Here is a 21463-nt window from a genome sequence, read left to right on the forward strand (position 1 = left end):
ATAATCAGAAGCCCTAGTATTAAAACATGCCATCTTGTAATGTGCCATACATTGTCATTACCTTTTCTGTTTGCGAAAGGCACCAGTTATCAAAAGTAGTAAAATAAACTTTTACTAAACTCACCTTGGTGAAACTGCAACGATTGCTGCTGCTTATTGAGGAGCATAAGGGCTGGTACCCAGCTAATGCCCCGTGCGCTCATTGAGAAAAGTATGGGGTGACCAGCAATATCAAAGGAGAGGCAGAACGATCTAAGAGTATGAGCATGGACAAGAACAGAGGAGAGGATATTATAGTGGAATGAAGGGTCCCGAACACAGGAGAGGGTTGAGTAGTCGGTTACAGGACAGGCAGTCAGTGCGAAGGGAAACGCAGGGGAAACTGTTGGATGAAAGAGGCAAAGATTTGATGAAGGGAGGACGAAATGGTTACAGGGGGGGGCACAGGGTGGATTAGCTACTTTCATAAGAGGAGACGTTTGTTAGGAGGATGTTGTGTTAAATCGTAATAATGTAACTGCGCAGGGTTGAGGCGAGTGAGGACTTGAGCACTGTGGACTAATTATAGTGTTTATCTTGGAGCAGATGTAGCAGGGTGAAGTCATGAGCAGGTAAGGATGAACAATAGAATACTGATAATTGAAGATGATGGAGAGAGTAAAGAGCTGAAGGTTTGCACAGAGCGCTTGTGGATGGTGAGGTAATGAGGTCCTGTAAATAGATAGATTTGACACCTCCTAGATCATTATACAGTGTATGAAGGGCTTGCTTATTAACCAAGAAGTTAGCAGTGAATATGTGCTGTCACCATTTATGTACTGCTGCCCTCATTTACTGTTATGCGCTCTTATTTCAAGTGTAATTCATGGCAGAGGCCTATCTTTGGTACAATCAATCAATCAATCAATCAGTGACACTTATAAAGCGCGCTACATACCCGTAGGGTCTCAAGGCGCTGGGGGGGGGGAGCCGCTACTGCTCGAACAGCCAGGTCTTCAGCTTCTTCCTGAAGGAGAGGTGGTCTTGGGTCAGGCGCAGGTCGGTCGGGAGGGAGTTCCAGGTCTTGGCGGCCAGGTAGGAGAAGGACCTTCCTCCTGTAGTCGCTCTTCGGATGCGGGGGACGGCGGCGAGGGCGTGGTTGGCTGATCGGAGGTGGCGTTTGGGAGCGTAGAAGTTGATCCGGCTGTTGAGGTAGCTCGGGCCTTGGTCGTGTAGGGCTTTGTGTGCGTGGGTGAGGAGGCGGAAGGTGATTCTTTTGTTGACGGGGAGCCAGTGAAGGTCTCTCAGATGTCCGGAGATGTGGCTGGTTCGTGGGATGTCGAGGATGAGTCTGGCTGAGGCGTTCTGGATCCGCTGGAGTCTCTTCTGGAGTTTGGCGGTGGTACCGGCGTAGAGGGCGTTGCCGTAGTCCAGTCGGCTGGTGACGAGGGCCTGGGTGACGGTCTTCCTAGTCTCGGTGGGGATCCACCAGAAGATCTTCCGTAGCATGCGTAGGATGTTGAAGCATGCCGAGGAGACGTTGTTGACTTGCCTGGTCATGGAGAGGGAGGAGTCCAGGATGAAGCCCAGGTTGCGTGCATGGTCTGTCGGTTTGGGTGCGGTGCCCAGGGCGGGAGGCCACCAGGAGTCGTCCCAGGCGGAGGGAGAGGAGCCCAGGATGAGGACCTCCGTCTTGTCCGAGTTCAGTTTCAGGCGGCTGGTCGTCATCCACTCGGCTACCTCTTTCATCCCTTCGTGCAGGTTGGCTCTGGCGGCGGCGGGGTCGTTGGTCAGGGAGAGGATCAGCTGGGTGTCGTCGGCGTAGGAGATTATGCTGAGGTTGTGTTTGCGTACGATGGCCGCGAGGGGGCTCATGTAGACGTTGAAGAGGGTGGGGCTCAGAGATGATCCTTGGGGGACGCCGCAGATGACTTCGGTGGCCTCTGACTTGTACGGTGGTAGGCGGACTCTCTGTGTTCTCCCGTCGAGGAAGGAGATGATCCATTCCAGCGCCTTGTCCTGGATTCCGACGTTGCTGAGGCGCCGTACTAGGGTGCGGTGGCAGACCGTGTCGAATGCCGCGGAGAGGTCCAGGAGGATGAGGGCCGCTGTTTCTCCGTTGTCCATCAGGGCTCGGATGTCATCGGTGGCGGCGATGAGGGCGGTCTCGGTGCTGTGGTTGGCTCGGAAGCCGGACTGTGAGGGGTCGAGGGATCCGTTCGTCTCGAGGAAAGCGGCCATCTGCTTGTTGACGGTCTTCTCGATGACTTTGGCTGGAAACGGGAGGAGCGAGATGGGGCGGTAATTCTTGAGGTCGGTGGGGTCCGCTGTTGGTTTCTTGAGTAGAGCGCAGAGTTCGGCGTGTTTCCAGCTCTCGGGGAAGATGGTGGTGTCGAAGGATGTGTTGATGATGTCACGCAGGTGGGGTGCGATGACAGCGTCGGCCTTGTTGAAGACGTGGTGAGGGCAGGGGTCGGTCGGTGATCCGGAGTGGATGGAGTTCATCGTGCGGATGGTGTCTTCGGTGCTGATCGGGGTCCAGGCGTGGAGGGTGGTGGTGGGGGGTGGTTGTTCGGTCATGGTGTGCGTTGGTTGGTTGTTGAAGCTGTTGTGTATGTCCGTGATCTTGTTGTGGAAGTATGAAGCCAGGGAGTTGCAGAGGTCTTGCGATGGGGTGATGTCGTTGTTTCCTGCGCTGGGGTTGGAAAGCTCTTTGACGATGTTGAAGAGTTCCTTGCAGTTGTGTGCGTTGTTGTCCAACCGGTCCTTGAATGCTGTTTTCTTGGCGGCGCGGATCAGCTGGTGGTGTTTCCGGGTGGCAAGTTTGAAGGAGGTCCTGTTGTCCGGTGTCGGTTCCCTTCTCCAGACTTTCTCGAGGGCTCGGCAGTTCTTCTTGGAGCTCTTGAGTTCGTCGGTGAACCATGGGGCTTTCTTGCTGCCGGGTCTGCTGGGCGGGGTCCTCAGTGGGGCGAGTTCGTCCGCGCAGTTGCTGATCCACTTCGTGAGGTTGTCGGCGGCCTGGCTGGGGTTCGCTGAGCTGGCAGGAGGGTGCTGGCTCAGGGAGGTGGCGAGCTGGTCTGCTGTGATCTTGTTCCAGCTTCTGCGGGCGGCCTGTTGCTGGTGGTGGTGGGTAGTTGTTTTCTTGAAGGTGAAGTGGACGCAGCTGTGGTCCGTCCATTGAAGCTCTGTGGCGTGGCTGAAGTCGATGTCCTTGCTGGATGAGAAGACAGCGTCGAGTGTGTGTCCGGCGAGGTGGGTGGGGGTGGACACCAGTTGCTTGAGTCCCAGGTTGGCGAGGTTGTCGAGCAGGGTGCTGGTGTTGCGGTCGTTGTTGTTCTCCAGATGGAAGTTGAGGTCTCCCAGGAGGATGTAGTCAGCGGAGGGGAGGGCATGCGGGCTGACGAAGTCGGCGATGTCCTCGCTGAATTGTGTGCGTGGTCCAGGGGGTCGGTAGATCAGGGTGCCTCTGAGGGTGGTGTTCGGGTTGGTGTGGATCTGGAAATGCAGGTGTTCGGCGGTGGTCAGGGAGTTGTCGGTGCTGGTCGTGAGACGGATGGTGCTCCTGTGGATGATGGCGATGCCTCCTCCCATCTGGTTGGCGTTTCGGTCCCTCCGGACGATCTTGTAGCCCTCTGGGATGGCGATGGCGATGTCGGGAGCTGAGGAGGCGTTCATCCAGGTCTCCGTGAGGAAGGCAACGTCTGGAGCTGTGGTGTCGAGGAGGTTCCAGAGTTCGATGGCATGTCTGTGGACGGAGCGTGTGTTGATCAGGATGCACTTGAGGTGGGTGCTGCTGGTGTTCGGCTTGGTGGGTGCTGGTGCGAGGCAGGTCCGGATGCAGGTGAACTTGCAGGCGTGGCAGCTGAAGGGTCCGTGGGTACGTCGTGGAGAGGCTTGATGGCATTCTGGGAGTTGGCCGGTGTTGAGAGCGGTGAGGGTGGCGGCGGAGTACGTCAGGCGGGTCGGTCGGGGTCTTCGAGGTCCAGGGGTCCTGGCACTGGGCGCGGTCCAGGCGCGGACGGGCGTAGACGGGCTTACCTTTGGCGCGCCTTCGGCGCACAATCGGCGCGCCCGCTGCGCGTGACCGCTGCGCGTTCGCACGTTCGCCATTTAAGGCGAAGTGCGCGGGTGGGCGGAGCAGCTGGGAGGCGGGAGCGGGGAGGGTACAGAATAGAAAAGGGGCGGGGAAAAGCGGCGGTACAAGGTGGATAATGAAGCAGTTGTATGAGCTGTAGTGCAAGACTGAAGTGAGGTCTTTATGAAGATCACGTTGAAAGCAGTGAGAGCAGTGGGGTCCTGTTTTCTACAGCAGATGGGTACATGAGAGAGCGATCTACAAGGAGGCGAACTGATTTGCATGTGAAATGTGTGATGTCAGATGGAGTGATGATGGGTTTAGATTTGGATAAAGTGTTTGAAATTAGCATAAAATTGAGTGGCTTACCTTGCTTGTGGGTGGGATTAAGGAAGGTGTCATTTGAGGAGTGATCAGACAGAAGTGGAGACACTGCCGAAAGCATCAGTAAAATATATTGGCAAGTTATGGTCACACCAGTGAAAGCAGAATCGTTTGGTGAAGGCAATAAATAGGTGTGTAGCATAATTTCCGCCAGCTGTAACTGAAAGCCATTACTATATAGTTACAGAGACGAATGCGTTTCCAGATGTTTGGAATGAAAGAGGCTTATGGTGCGAGTCCTAATGAGAAAACATCTTGTCATCCATAATAAAACACTGACCAAGGAGAGTAAGATCACATAGGTATGCTTTACTAAGGTAATACCTAAAACAAAACAAATGTTAGATTGGTTTTGAAATAACAGTAAAATCATGAGTCTGAGTCTTAGGACCTGGAAGGCCAGTGCAATCAGGAGTGAAATACGGACAGTATTGGAGCATGCTGGTATAAACTATCTTCAGGATCCTTTGAGACACCTTTAAAAATACATTTTAATACAAGTAAAAGGGATAGCTCCTTTCCACTCCTAAAGCGTCTTTTTTTTAACGCAGAACAAAATGATGTATGGTGCTCTGTAAAACACGTTAGCGCCACCTGGTGTATTTCATGCAATACGGCCCCAGAAATGTTCTGCCAAATGCAATGGGTCTCCGTCACATAAACAAAGGCAATAAAAATCAAACATCAAAGCGGCGAAAGTGAAAGTAATCGAGCAGAGCATCAAAGGGCTGGGTGAGAACGTAGGGGGGAATGCAAGGGTCAAAGCGGCTAAAGTGAAAGAAAGCTATAGAGAAGGGAGGGGGGAGTTCGAGCAGCTGTGCACGTGCATGTGATCGTGCACTCAAGGTTTAGGCCAGCCAAAAGACTGTGGGTAGCACTTTGAAAATCCCACATACAAAATGTCTCTTCGAGCCTTTGGCTCAGCGAGACCTAAAAACAGAAGCACCGGTAAAATCTTCGCTGCGGTAAGCAGTTGCATTTGTACTCACTTGCATAAAATAATTTGAAAAAACATGTTTATATATCTGGTATTTACATGTTCAGGTATTAGTGCCTTTACAAAAGAGTTTGTCTTGCTATATAATCCAGTGACAATGAATGATGTTCCAGGTATGCAAACCTGTGTCTCAATGATCCAGTTGGATAACACTATGGAAAAATAAAATGCAATTATTTTGAAGATACATAGTAGAATAAACTGGGACACTGGTTTATGTTGCTATTAAATAATTGCTTGTGGTTTCCATTGGTTACATCTAAGTTGGCCAACAAGGGTACACAAAATAAAAACTACAATGATAACTATCAAAGGCTTATCTCATCCTGTATTGTCAGACTTGGAGAATAAATACATGAAAGATGAACTATTAAAGGCTTACTTCAGGGAAGAACTGATCAAAGAAGGTTTGCTTGTTTTATTAGAAGATAATGATCTAGTAACTACTTACTTTCTTTAATTTGATATTGTACACATGGAAACTAAGTGCATATTTAGGTATTATTCTGCTCATAATGGTAAATCTGTGCACATTTATACTTGCAAAGAATGTTTTAAAAGTTCCTTGTTGATGGCGTGATGTTGCTTTTACATGTATTTCAAATAATGTATGTTCTTTTGTTTCTTTGCATTTTTTACACAGGTCTATTAAAGCGGATTATGTATAACTGACTAATACAAAAAGTAACACGCATGCTACAGTGAAAAATAGAAATTGTTTAACAAGAGAGAAAGGCAGTGTTGAGAAAAATATACACCAACGCTTAGTAAACAAGCTTTGGCAAAGTAAATAGGGCTTGCTCATGTGAGAGCTTTTCACTTTGCCAATGTCTCTACAGCAGCGTGGCTGTGCAGAATGGCTAAAAGTAAACTTAGATAAAAAAGAGCTGTGACCCGTCCCGTGCTGACGCCAAGTCAAAGTGCTTTTTTTTGGTGGGACGGGCAAGCAAGGAGAGGGTGGTGGTACAGGCAAGCAACAACAATGGGAAGAGGTGGGGGACAGGGGCAGGTGGGTGGAAAAGGGAAAATGCAACATGGAGAAGGGGTGGCTGGGACTTCAAAGCAACATGGGGGAAAATAAATAGTATCTCAATCACAGCAAGAGCAGCAGATGTACACTAATAAAGAGGAATCCATCTGTGCTTGGTCCATGTCCCTGAGAAAGAATAATAAATTACCCCAAATGCTCTGTCCAATTAGGAGGCAACAAAGAAGAGTGACAATGAACCCAACGAATACGCGCCCGCTGCGCGTGAGCGCGCAGCGGTCACGCGCAGCGGGCGCGCCGATTGTGCGCCGAAGGCGCGCCAAAGGTAAGCCCGTCTGCGCCCGTCCGCGCCTGGACCGCGCCCAGGGCTAGGACCCCTGGCCCTCGAGGACCCCGGCCCACCCGCCTGACGTACACCGCCGCCACCCTCAACGCACTCAACACCGGCCGATTCCCAGGATGCCACCAAGCCACCCCGAGACGCACCCACGGACCCTTCAGCTGCCTCACCTGCAAGTTCACCTGCATCCGGACCTGCCCCACACCAGCGCCCGCCAAGCCGAACACCAGCAGCAACCACCTCAAGTGCATCCTGCTCAACACCCGCTCCATCCACAGACACGCCATCGAACTCTGGAACCTCCTCGACACCACAGCCCCTGACGTTGCCTTCCTCACGGAGACCTGGATGAACGCCTCTTCAGCGCCCGACATCGCCATCGCCATCCCAGAGGGATACAAGATCACCCGGAGGGACCGCACCGCCAACCAGATGGGAGGAGGAGGCATCGCCGTCATCCACAGGAACACCATCCGCATCACGACCAGCACCGACAACACCTTAACGACCGCCGAACACCTGCACTTCCAGATACACACCGACCCGAAGACCACCCTCAGAGGCACCCTGATCTACCGACCCCCGGGACCACGCACACAATTCAGCGAGGACATCGCCGACTTCATCAACCCGCACGCTCTCCCCTCCGCTGACTACATCCTCCTGGGGGACCTCAACTTCCACCTGGAGAACAACAACGACCGCAACACCACCACCCTGCTCGACAACCTCGCCAACCTCGGACTCAAGCAACTGGTGTCCACCCCCACCCACCTCGCCGGACACACACTCGACTCCATCTTCTCATCCAGCAAAGACATCGCCTTCAGCCACGCCACAGGCCTCCACTGGACGGACCACAGCTGCGTCCACTTCACCTTCAAAAGAACGACGATCCACCACCACCAACGACAGGTTGCTCGTAGAAGCTGGAACAAGATCACAGCCGACCAGCTCGCCGCTTCCCTGAGCCAGCACCCGCCTACCAGCTCAGCGAACCCCAGCCAGGCCGCCGACAACCTCACAAAGTGGATCAGCAACTGCGCGGACGAACTTGCCCCTCTGAGGACCCCGCCCAGCAGACCCGCCAGCAAGAAAGCCCCATGGTTCACCGACGAACTCAAGAGCTCCAAGAAGATCTGCCGAGCCCTCGAGAAAGTCTGGAGAAGGGAACCAACACCAGACAACATGACCACCCTCAAGATTGCCACCCGGAAGCACCACCAACTGATCCGCGCCGCCAAGAAAACTGCATTCAAGGACCGGCTGGACAACAACGCACACAACTGCAAGGAACTCTTCAACATCGTGAAAGAGCTCTCCAACCCCAACGCCGGAAACAACGACATCACCTCATCGCAAGACCTCTGCAACTCCCTCGCCTCCTACTTCCACAACAAGATCGCGGACATACACAACAGCTTCAGCTGTCAACCGACGCACGCCACGACCACAGCAACGCCGCCCACCACCACCCTCCGCGCCTGGACTCCGATCAGCACTGAAGACACCGTCCGCATGATGAACTCCGTCCACTCCGGATCTCCGACCGACCCCTGCCCTCACCACGTTTTCAACAAGGCCGACGCTGTCATCGCACCCCACCTGCGGGACATTATCAACACCTCCTTCGACACCGCCACCTTCCCTGAGAGCTGGAAGCACGCCGAACTCAGCGCTCTACTCAAGAAACCTACAGCGGACCCCACCGATCTCAAGAACTACCGCCCCATCTCTCTCCTCCCGTTTCCAGCCAAAGTCATCGAGAAGACCGTCAACAAACAGCTGGCCGCCTTCCTCGAGACGAATGGGTCCCTCGACCCCTCAAAGTCTGGCTTCCGAGCCAACCACAGCACAGAGACAGCCCTCATCGCCGCCACCGACGACATCCGAGCCCTGATGGACAACGGAGAAACAGCGGCCCTCATCCTCCTAGACCTCTCTGCGGCTTTCGACACGGTCTGCCACCGCACCCTAGTGCAGCGCCTCAGCAACATCAGAATCCAGGAGAAGGCACTGGATTGGATCGTCTCCTTCCTCGACGGAAGAACACAGAGAGTCCGCCTACCACCGTACAAGTCAGAGGCCACCGAAGTCATCTGCGGCGTCCCTCAAGGATCCTCGCTGAGCCCCACCCTCTTCAACGTCTACATGAGCCCCCTCGCGGCCATCGCACGCCAACACAACCTCAACATAATCTCCTACGCCGACGACACCCAGCTGATCCTCTCCCTGACCAACGACCCCGCCGCCGCCAGAGCCAACCTGCACGATGGGATGAAAGATGTAGCCGAGTGGATGACGACCAGCCGCCTGAAACTGAACTCAGACAAGACGGAGGTCCTCATCCTGGGCTCCTCGCCCTCCGCATGGGATGACTCCTGATGGCCCCCCGCCCTGGGCACCGCACCCAAACCGACGGACCACGCACGCAACCTGGGCTTCATCCTGGACTCCTCCCTCTCCATGACCAGACAAGTCAACGCCGTCTCCTCGTCGTGCTTCAACATCCTGCGCATGCTACGGAAGATCTTCTGGTGGATCCCCACGGAGACCAGGAAGACGGTCACCCAGGCCCTCGTCACCAGCCGACTGGACTACGGCAACGCCCTCTATGCCGGAACCACCGCCAAGCTCCAGCAGAGACTCCAGCGGATCCAGAACGCCTCAGCCAGACTCATCCTCGACATCCCACGTAACAGCCACATCTCCGGACATCTGAGAGACCTGCATTGGCTCCCCGTCAACAAAAGAATCACCTTACGTCTCCTCACCCACGCACACAAAGCCCTTCACGATCAAGGCCCGAGCTACCTCAACAACCGAGTCAACTTCTACGCTCCCAAACGCCACCTCCGATCAGCCAGCCACGCCCTCGCCGCCGTCCCCCGCATCCGAAGAGCGACAACAGGAGGAAGGTCCTTCTCCTACCTGGCCGCCAAGACCTGGAACTCCCTCCCGACCGACCTGCGCTTGACCCAAGACCACCTCTCCTTCAGGAAGAAGCTGAGAAAGGGAGGTCTTAGATCAAAACCCCAAGGGTGTGGTCACTGGCCCTCAAGAGTGAGAAATACCCTCCGTGGGTGATCGCAGGCACCAACTCGACAGTTACTGAAATGAGGAACAAAGTAGTGAGCTGACGCAGTGGCATTTATTTTGGAGTGGCGTAGTTTATTTAACTAACACAAGCATGCTAAATATATGAAACAATGTTCACGTTGTCTTAGACTAAAACATCAGCAAAAACCTGGCTTCACTCTGCCAGGGAAAAGCATTTGAGCATCACAGCACACACTTTTATGCAATACACTGGCTAAGGATGAATGAAAAGATGGATCAGTTAGAGAGAGAGAGAGACGCTTAATGATTAATGACACGATGTATTTAAACCCTAGGAAGGTTTAGATGTTCATGTAATGCATTCTTTTTGCAGATAATCATTTGAAATACAGCTATGTCTGTGAATAAAGATCTAGGTGGCTAAAACATTTCATGGTGACTACATTTGCTACGGCTAAGACCTTGAAAATATGTTTAAGACAACTTAAATGGAAGCAAAAGCTATTCTAGGAAAGCATAGTGCCCAGAGGCAATCCTCAATTTAAGACAACTAATCCTTAAAACTTAATTATTAGAAGCTGAAATGCAAGGGAATGGGTGTGGATCAAAAATGCAGAGCTAAGGAGGATATCTTTAAGAGATAAAGGAAAATCCCCAAAGAGGGGGATGTTCTACCTGAAATAGGCTGTAAGGTCCCAAATCAGATAGGCAGCCGGCTGGAGAACAGGCCTGTGGACAGCACAGAAAAGTTCTACCTTCCAACTGTCGTGTTGGATCTTAAATATCTTGATATGGGGAACCAGGGATGGACCTGACGTATTTTCTGACGCCTTTGCCAACAGGTGGCTTGACCGCATGTGTTCCAAGATACAGGAAAGGGTCAACCGCATGTGTTCCAAGGCCGTGGGTGGGGTAAGGCGGCCAGGTGGCACAACAGTTGATAGGTCATGCCTGACCGCAACGTATAAACAAAGGAAATGTTGTGATCACGTACATTTCTTACAGTATGCATGTGACCAGCACCCACAAGGCAGGTGCAGTTTTTCATCAGACATTGCGGTTTATCTTGAGCAAGCTAACTTCCAAAAATAGGGTTTCAGTGATGATAAACAATGTCAACTTGTACCAGCTGAGTTTCTGTCTACGTGGGGGTGTGCAATGGCCTTGTAACGGTGGAAAGTTACTGTGTTTTTCTAGTGGCTTGGGCTTCCTCGTGTTTTCTGGTGCAACTGAAATGCAACTCTGGAAACCCTGGGCCTAGTAACTTCTGAATGTTACATACTGATATCATGGGGTGGTGGCCTTTGGGCCTTGGGCCTCCTATTTGGGCTTATGTACGTTGGGTTCTACAGGTGCTATGGACTTCTATGTGTCTTACTATGCTCAGTGGGAATATGGTAACTTAGCATGTTAGTAGGTTTTGTGTCGGGGAGCAGAAGCCTGACATCAACACTTTATTTTGTCAGGGTAGGTTAGGGAATGGCATTTAAGTTATTAAATGGTGGCTCGAGACCCTCCATCATCTCCCTCCTCTTGTTCATTCAACATGAACACATGCCTAAGTGAATATCTGCTGACAAGTGGTGGTCTCTCGGCTATCGGTGAAATCCATGGGGTGTCGTTGACATAGCATTCAATGTTATCGGGGAGTTGTCCTAGCTGCCTGCCCGCTCCCTCATCAGTCTCTGTACTCCACTGCGTATAGCCTGGGGCTGGCTCCCTGATCAGACACTCATACCGAACAGCAGCAGGGGTATTGTTGTATGTATTTCTGGCTGGTGGGTGCGGAGGTGCCGTAGGCACACCATGGCGTGAGGCGATGAGGGGTAACTCTATCATTGGTACCTGTACTCCAGACCCATCCCCGGGAGGCCTATCCATATCTTCATATTTTGGTGTCTGGTAAATCCCTGTGCTAGCGTAATTTATCCCTACAGCCTTTGTGCTCAATTTCCTAATACAATGACTCCCTATCTGAAAGGCGCAACACAGAACCAACATAATTCCAACTATAGGTATCAATAGTTTCAGTATTGCTGTTAGCCAGGATGGCATCCAGTCAAAGTCAAACCAGTTCACTGGGATAATGTCCGCAGGGGCACCTCCTTCGTCGATCATCTTCTTTCCCAAGTTCGACAACTCCTCAATGGCCCTTGCAATTGATCCGTTGTCCTCGTCGTTTCCTGGTATGAACGTGCAGCATGACTTCCCTATTTTGTGGCACAGACCACCCTCCTTGGCGGTCAGCATGTCCAGGTAGTAGCGGTGCTCCAAGACCATCTGTCTGAGGGGACGCAGCTCTTCCCTAATTGCATTGAGCCCATCCCTAGTACTGTTGATGGCCTTCATGACCTCATACCGGGTGACTTCCAGCCAGCGGGCATTCGCCTTTGTTTGAAATAAGGGAAATGCTCCTCCAAAAAATAGTTGGGCGTCGTTGAAGAGGCGGAATTCTTGGGGAATGTTACGATGTGTCTCTGTTGCGAAATATTCAGCTGATCTCCTGTGGCGGTGCAGGAATGTAACATCCCCTGTCATTGGATGTGACAGTATGTGGGAGACGTTCGATGCTGGTACCACCAGATGTATCTCGTGCAGAGTTACCAATGAACACAGTCCGAGCCATTGAGGAGGAAGTTGAAAGTACAGGTGTTCACCGCAGGCCCAATAGTAGTCCATCAGGGTGGAGGTGCCGTACTGCATATCGAAATTGAATATTGTAGAGTTACAGTCTGTGTTACGCCCAACAGAGACGGAGCCATTGCCTATGAAGCAAAGAGAAGGATTTTTAAGTTTAAATGCCTTTTTATGTTTGTACAGTCTGTCCCCACCCCAGGTGTATCTGCTCCCTGCCTCCTTCCAAATTTGTGCACAGTCATCTTCTACATCCCTATCAATATTTTCCTCCCACTCTGTTTCGCCCGACCATGGGGGGCCCAGGGATGCTGCTTTACAGTATATGTTGGTAGGATCCTCCCACTTATCGTTGTAATATACTCGGGCTAGTACTGCCAGGAGCGTTCTGTTCTGGCATGGACAGTCTGGGCCAGGGAAATTCCCCGGGTGGGAGTGGTGATGGAGGTGTGGTAGTGTGTCACAGTCCGCATAGGGTGTTGAAATTGACATGTAGCGTGCTTGCCTATACAGCTCTGCTCGCCGATCCATATTGGGTCTATTTCTCTTGATCTTTGCTTGTATCATCCGCTCTATGTCCCCTTTGTCAGAAGTGACCTTAAATATCACATTGTTGTTGTCCCATTCCGATATGTTTACAATTCCAACCCATATTTCAGCCCCTCCTACTAGCTGCACTAACCCCTCAATGCGGCAAAGGTAAAGGTGTAGCAAGCACATCACTGTTTGTGGTGGGACCTCTTTAGGGAAAACTAGTCTGTCTGCACCAACTGCGTGGGGGACATATGAACACACATAGCAGGACTCGTTTGACATTCTTTTCCCTATGGCTGTCATGTCCCGGTACCATGAATTTTCCTCCAGGGAGGAGTGGACTGAATGTTCTCTTATGGATTGGGGTAGGCTGAGCATAGGCCCGAGGCCTTCCTGTATCGTCACGAGGTGTTGGAACGTTTTAAATGGCATTCCCTTAGGCTTGTGTCTCGGGTCGATAGGGAGACCATGGATGACCCGGTGTTTTGTGGCTCTCCCTATATATGGGGAGATGGGGGCGAATCTGCGGGCTCTGTGACGGCGTGACGGGTGTCCATGGGCTACTCGTTTTTCCGTCAGATTGGCAGTCTTATCCCCAGTGTTCCCTTTGTCGTCTTGTACTACCATTGGGGGCTCGGGAGGTGAAGTGGTGTGTACGTTACTGGCTCTAGAGGCTGGGAGTTCAGGGCCTGTCGTGTGGTGTGGGGCTGTGTCTTTGTTTCTGGAGAATCCTATGCTATGTGTCGTGATATCTGTGTTCTGTGTGACCGCTGGTGCAGTTGCTGGTGTTGTAGGTAACATGGCATCAGTGGGTGCTCCTGTACAACTATTGCTTACAGCATGATAGCTCCTTACAGCAAGGAAAAAGATATACCAATTAAATGTAGCTAGCGCCACTCCAATGATAATACAAAACAGTACAATAGACAGTATACATATCTTTGCTTCGCGGCCACTGTATTCGTGGATCAGCACGTGAGTGTCCTCATCCTCTTCCTCCACAGTGGAGGGACAGCCGCTATCTTCGTTCAGGGGGACGCTGGCCATTTCTATTTCCTCAGTTAGTCCATTGTCTATTGTGGCGGCGGGGCAGGGTCGAGCCGGACGTCTTTCCTGTGGATCCATGCCTTGCGCTCCGCTATCCGGACAGCCGTTGGGGATGAATCGATTACTCTGAAAGGTCCTTCAAATTTGGGATCCTTCCAGCGCCGGACGTGCTTTCGGATAAAGATCAAAGTTCCAGGACGTATTGGTGGGAGCTCCGGATCGGTGGGGCCCTTCTCCTTCCTCTTGGATACCTGTACAGAAAGGAACTGCGCTGCGCGGGTTAGTGAGCACAAGAATTCGTAAAGCTCAGCTTTAATAATCTCAGAAGATGACTCGCTATCCGTTTTGGGCCTTGTGGGAGGGACAGTTACATTGATGGATCGTCCGGTGACAAGTTGGTGGGGCGTGAGGTGGTGATCCGAGCTTGGGGAGTTTCTTAGTGAGAAGAGGGCAAGTGGGAGGCAGTAGAGCCATTTTTTGCCAATGGTGGCGCTAATTTTACTTATTTTGCTCTTGAGTAGGCCGTTGAGGCGCTCACAAATGCCGTTGCTTTGGGGGTGGTAAGCAGATGTCAGTTTGTGTCTGATGCCTAGCATCGTGGTCAGGGAGGAGAAGATGGCATTTGAAAAATGACTTCCGTTATCTGTTCGGATGGCCTCAGGGATCCCGAAGCGGGAGATAACATCACGGAGCAGGAATGTGGCTGCTGCTTTGGCATCGCAGTGGACGCATGGTCCAGCTTCGATCCAGCGTGAGAAAGGGCAAACTACAACAATGAGATATCGATAGTTTTGACATCGATCAATCATATCGACATAGTCGATATGGAGCTCTTTGAAGGGGCCAGAGGGTTTGGGGATGGTGGAAGTGACTGTTTTGAGAGTCGGATTTGGTGAGTATTGTTGGCAGATGAGACATTTATTGACGAAGAGTTGTATTAATTCGTAGGCGTTGGGAATGAACCAGTCTGCCTGCAATGTAGTGGACATGTTATCTCGGGAGACGTGAGCAGGAAGGTGGAGTTGGTCTAGCGCCACCTGCAGTAAGGCTAGCGGCATAACGGGCTTTCCTGACATGGTCTGTCTGTAAATGAAATCTGCAGGGTCCTGCTGTACTCCCCTCTTTTTCCATAACTCTTTCTCTTGATGTGGTGCACTTTCCTGTATTTCCCTGAGGTGCAGTTGGGCGATCTTGTCGTATTGCTGTGTGTTGTCCATAGGACAGGCGACGGTCGAGTCCGGTGTCTCGTTAGTCGTGCCTGTGTGTAGTTGTGGATCTAAACTGTCTTGGTGTGTGTCTGTCTGCTGTATCGGGGCTTGGATGTCATCATGCGTGGAGACCTTGTCTGCCGGTGTCAGTGCTTGGGCAAGGAGGATAGGTGTGTTATGAGTATGTGGCCACGTTACAGGTGGGGGGCCTCTGGCGGCCGCTTTGGCCGCCCAATCTGCCAAAGCATTCCCTCTGGAGACAAAGTCCTGTCCATTGGTGTGTGCAGCACACTTGACAACAGCTACCTCAGCTGGAAGTGTCAGAGCTTCAATCAATTCTTCTAACAATTGCTTGTGACATACCGGTGTTCCGTCTGATTTGAGAAATCCGCGCCTTTTCCAGCGCAGTATGCTTGAATGTGTTGTAGTTGTGACGTATGCAGAGTCCGAGTATACTGTGATGCGGTCGTCGGCCCCATGTTGTAACGCTGCAATTAATGCCGCCAACTCGGCAGCTTGGGCTGAGTAATGTGGAGGCAATGTTAATTGCTGTATAATGTCTAGGGAGTCAGAGGACTCGTGCTGCTGGGCCCGAACTACTGCTGCTCCGGTGTACCTGATCCCTGTCTCTTGGTCGATGGTAGAGGACCCATCAACGAAATACACAGTGCTGTCTGGTAGTGGGTCCTCTTTTGCTGCTCCTGACTCATCTGGAGAGTACGTGGCGCAGTCATGAGTGTCATCGTCTGAGGCTGCAATGGGATGGGCAAAAAATGTAGCAGGGTTCACCGTGTGACATTTGACGACTTTCAGGGAGGGTAATGATAATATTACTTCATATCCTGACACTCTTTGTGTGGTTAACGTTGTCTTGGCTTTTTGAATTATGGCGAAGACGGCGTGTTCAGTGTATAGTGTCAGGGGGGATCCCATGACTATGGGGGTGCTCTTTTCTACAGCAAAGGCGGCGGCAGCAAGAGCCTGCTCACAGGGGTAATGACCCTTCATGACAGAGTCCAGCATGCCACTAAAGTACGCAGTGGGTTTGTGACCCATAGGGTACTTCTGGGCAAGCACAGATGTCATGACCTGACCATTGCAGTGGGTGAACAGGTAGAATTCTTTAGTGTAGTCAGGTGAACCCAACACTGGTGCATTCGTTATTTCATCTTTTAGCTGTTTGAAAGAGGCTGTCATGTCTGGGGACCAGTTTATCTTGTTGCGTCTGTCTTTAGCTGCTTTAACAGCTTTCAGCAAAGGGGCTGTTATTGTTGTGAAGTCAAAGACCCATTGCCGGACATAGTTGACCAGTCCAAGGAATTTCTGCATGTCTTTTACAGTTTGGGGTTCTGGCGTTCTATTTATGGCATCAACTCTATCTGGCGTGACTCGTCTCCCTGAGGCTGACAGTATTTGGCCTAGATAGTGTACTTCTGTTTGGCAGTACTGGAGTTTGTTCCTATCCACTTTGTAACCTCTGTCGGCTAAGGTGTGGAGCAGAGCGATGGTGTCTACTCTACATTGCTGTTCCGTGGTGCTGCAGAGCAAAATGTCGTCAACATACTGCAACAAGGTGCTGCCGCATTGGAAGTTGGATAGGTCTTCTCTGACAGCCCTGTTGAAGACGCTAGGGGATTCGCAGTATCCCTGAGCTAGACGGGTGTATGTCATCTGGACCCCTTTGAACGAGAATGCCAATAGGTACTGGCTGTCTGGGTGAAGGGGGACGCTAAAAAACGCATTTTTCAGGTCTATTACGGAGAAATATTTCGCGTTCGGGGGAATGTTTGTCAGGATGACGGAAGGGTCTGGGACAATGGGAAACTCGGGTATCACTATGTTGTTTACGGGACGGAGGTCATGTACGAGACGCCATTGGTTGGTCTTACCCTTCCGCACCGGAAAAAGACAGGTGTTGCAACAGGAAACGCATGGGTATATTACCCCTTGGTCAAGCAGGGCCTGTATTGTGGGAGCTATGCCTTCTTCTGCTTCCTTTGACAATGGGTACTGTTTTATTCGTGGCAATATTGCACCGACTTTTAAAGTTATCTTAAATGGAGCGGCAGAACGAATGAGACCTACATCATTGGGGCCGGTAGTCCACAGGTGTGACGGAATTTGAGCTAAGTCTTCCTCGCGCACTGAATCAATTTTTGGAGGGGCAGTGGGTGTTCTTTTCTCTACTGTCACCGAGAGGGGCACCTCATACTGGTACAGAATCTCTGTCATGGGGCACTGATCGGGATCGCTAAAGAGCTGGTCGTCTGAAATGTCTCTCACCTGGTGTCCGGGCTCAATGAATATCACACAGGCCCAGGAACGCATATAGTCGTCACCTGCTATGAACGCCCCATATGTCGGTGTAATATGGAGGGCAAGTAGGCCTAAAATCATGCTTGTGTCTGATATCTGGGCGTTCCTGGATTGTGGGCGGAAGAGGAACTCCTTTGGGAGCTGAACTGTGCGGTCATGCAGCTCTGGGTTGTTGGCCACAACGATGTGTACTGCAGTGGAAAATGCTTGCTCGTCTACAGGGCGAGCTCGTATGTGGGCTGCCAAGGAGGAATCAACGGCGAGTGCCATCATCCTTGCCAAGGGGGTGCCTGGTATCGAGCAAATCATAGTTCCATTGTCATGGAAGTGTATGGACATGTTTAATTTTGTCATGAGGTCGCGCCCCAGAAGGTTCACTGGAGAGCGGGGGGAATAAAGCAGTGGCTGTTCCAACACCCGGTCTCCTATTTGTATGGGCACTGGTTTGGTGAAAGGGACCCTTTCTATTGCCCCAGAGAATCCCTGTGTGTCCGCTACTTGGCTGGAAATGGGCAGAAGTCCGCCAGTGATGCAGGAGTACGTGGCGCCTGTGTCAATGAGAAAGCTGTATGTTTCGTTGTTTATCGTGACCAGGACGGTGGGGTCCTCTTCACCGCTCATGGTGCATGACAAAACTGGGCACACAAGGGTTGTCTGTGGGCTGGCCTAACAAGGGTACCCCCCTTGTTGGTATTGGTGGATGGTGCTTTGTGGGTACGAATTGTTGGGTGTAGACGCGACTATGATACCCCCTACGGGTGTCGAACTGGAGCCTTGGGGCATCGCTTGGTATGTAGGTATCTGCTGTTGCTGAAGCATAGGGGCATGTAATGTAGCTTGTGCCTGTTGCATGGGGACCAGTTGTTGTGGGGGTGCCTGTTGAATTTGTGCCATTACTGGCGTTTGGAGTTGTGCTAGCTGCATGTTCTGCAGGGGGACAGGTTGGGCGTGGGTGTATTGTAGTTGGTGTTGCTGCGGGTATGACTGTTGTTGTTGGAACTGTTGTCGCATCGGCTGTGATTGGCCCCTAATTTGGTCCATGGACTTAGTACGACAGTTTCTTTGTATGTGGCCTTGTTTGTTACAATAGAAGCAAATTGTCGGTCCTGACTGCTGTTGAGTTCTCTGCTGGCCCATACCATTACTCCTGCCTCGCATGCCCGTATTATTGCTGTTCATACCGTAATACTGTTGCTGGTCGTTATGATAGTGCTGTTGTGCAGCAACGTTTTGCCCTTGGAGTTGCTGTGGCGTTTGTACATACTGTACTAGTGGCAGGGGCTGGGGCTGCACTTGGGGCATGGTATGTTGTATCGGCGCTTGCACATACAGTATGGCTGGTTGTTGTACTTGTGGCTGTTGTGGCTGTGCATATTGTACAGCAGGCTGCAGCACCTGTTGCGGAGTATATTGGGTATTGGCGGTGAGCACATTTTGAGCGGCTTGGGGAAATGTGGTGACGGCTGTCATTTGGTTCACTGGAGCGGCCAACATGACAGTATCCACAGTGTCTCTCTTTTTGTTAAGCTTCTGCTGCACCAATTTTGCAGCTGCATTTTCTATGGCAAGTTGTCTATTTTTTTCCTGTTCTATCTTCTTTTTGCAAAAATGTATGATGTGGTCTTGTATTTCAGGCCATGGCTTTGCCTCCATGGCTACTACGCCATCTAATTTTTCCTGTACTTCCTCTGGCAGGCCTCTCTTAACCATGTGATAAAAAAGTCTGCTGTTCCCCCCCGTGGTATTCCAAGAGTCGCCTAATTCTTGGTGCCACTTTTCCTTCATTCTAGAGATGAAGGTAATCGGGTCCTCATTTACTTGCATTGTTAATGACATGAGTGACCCAATGTCTGGGACATCGGGGTATTTTAGTGTCAGTTTTGTCCAAACCCCCGCTCTTATTTTGTCAAAGGGTTCTCCGTCGTATGTTGTGTCATTCATAGTTATCAGTCCATTACTGATACTTTTAAAAATTTCTTCCGCTTCTCTCCCCATGAGGGAAATGAGCAAACTTTTCATATCGCCTATCCCTGGAACTGTGCCTGTTGTATTTTTCTCTAGGGCCACTATCCACTTGCCTGCACCCTCCGTGAGGGGGGGGAGGTTCTTTTTAATAGCTTCTCTTTCTGCAAACGACCAGCAGTGATATATTGGGGGGTCCTGCTTCCTCTTGTACAAGAGTGGCATTTGGCGAGCAAATCCCGCATCTTGAAGCGTTGGTCTCGTGGTGTCATACCGTCTGGCATATTTCTGCCATATTTTTAAACTGGCTCGCATGTAGGCATAATCCCAATCCTCATCCCCTGCACCTTGCAGGATGCATTCTACGGCTGTAGCCAGATGCTGAGGTTCAAAAGACCCGTCTCTGGGCCATGGGAGCATCTGCGGGGCCAGAGACTCCGTCCAGCCAGCCAGGTCGTCCGTGAAAGGGTTGACAGCATAATCTGAACCCTCTCCTGCTTCTACTATTTCGTTGGGAGTCATGCCATTGTTCTTTTGTAGGGCATGTGAGCTACAGAGGAGCATGCCGTTACCTTTCTTGTGTCGAGTGTTGCGCATGGAAGCGGCACCAGTGACATCATAGCTGATGTAGGCGTCAGTGACAGGGAAGTCATTATCAGGGAAGTCATATACGGTGTCATCGGGGCGCCCGTGCGTTCCTAGTATCCTAAGGTTATCTACTTCTGTGAGTCTAGGCTTCCTTTTTCCCCCTGTATCCCTTGAACTCGTCAGTCCCTGAGCCGTTTGGTGGAAGGGGTTTGTATTTGTCGCCGCCCGTGGTTGGTCGGACGATCGTACCCTAGTTGTGGCGGATGGTGGGGCGAATGAGTTCGCCACAGGTGCCGTAGTTTGTGGGGAAAGTGAGGGCATCGGTGCTGCTGCCTGCGGGCGTGGGGACTGGCCGTCGTGGCCTGTTGCGTTATTCCTGCTTGTGCCCTCAAAGGCCCCCAAAGGTGTCGTCACCTTGCCTGTGGAGGGGTCTGTAGTTCCCGGGGGTGGAGGGTCGGTGACCTGTTGTTCAGTACAGCCTAGTGTCCCATCTTCCGCTATGGCTGTGGAAGTATGTTTTTGCACGTGTTGTGTTGTTGGAATACGTGTCGGTGTTTGAGCGGTATATTGTTCCGGGCGGGCCAGGATCAGTGTCTCAGTTAATCTGTCATTAATTTGTTCCAATCTTAGCGACATGCGTCGTATTGAAGGAACTATTGAGTCTGGCTCGAGGCGGTGCAGCACTGGGTTGCCAAAGAATTCTGTGGCGGCGTATTCGGTCGGACTACATTCTAGGCTTTCGTGTGTGTTTGGGGCCGATCTCCATTGGTCATAATGGACTGGGGGTGGTGGCGGAGGGAGCCGCTGCCCCTTGCCCATCTGCTGTTGGACAGAGGAGAATGTGGTCATGTGGTCGGTGGTGTCAATGTTACAGAATGGCATGCGGTCTTGGAGCGTGGCTCCCTGCTCCTGGACTTGCGGAGCAGTTGCGTCACGGAGGGCGTCGAGGTCTTGGCGGGGATACAGTGAGTGGGGAGATGTAGTGGACGAATGATGCGATGATGTGTTGGAAGCGATAGATGACGCGATGGACGCATCATCTACATCTTCATCGCTTTCTTCGGTGTGTAGGGCAGAGGCAGCCGTGGGGAGGAGTCTTAATGTAAATTGGGCGTCTATTGGCCCTAGTAGGCCAGGTACTGCAGCGTGCAGTGTTGGACCGTTGTTGGAAGTGGGCGACGGGGGCTGGGCTGCTCCACCCGGGATGCTCGGGGATGGTCCTGTGATGGGGGCTGCTGTGGCTGACACTGTGACGGGGGAGCTTGGGCCACTGCTGGTGGCCGGTGGTGGCTGGGCAATACAATGATCGGTGGGAGGCGGAGGGGGCTCAGATGTTGCGTTGATATCGCAG

This window comes from Triturus cristatus, chromosome 12 (genome assembly GCF_964204655.1).
Source record: "Triturus cristatus chromosome 12, aTriCri1.1, whole genome shotgun sequence".
Taxonomy (NCBI): Eukaryota; Metazoa; Chordata; class Amphibia; order Caudata; family Salamandridae; genus Triturus; species Triturus cristatus.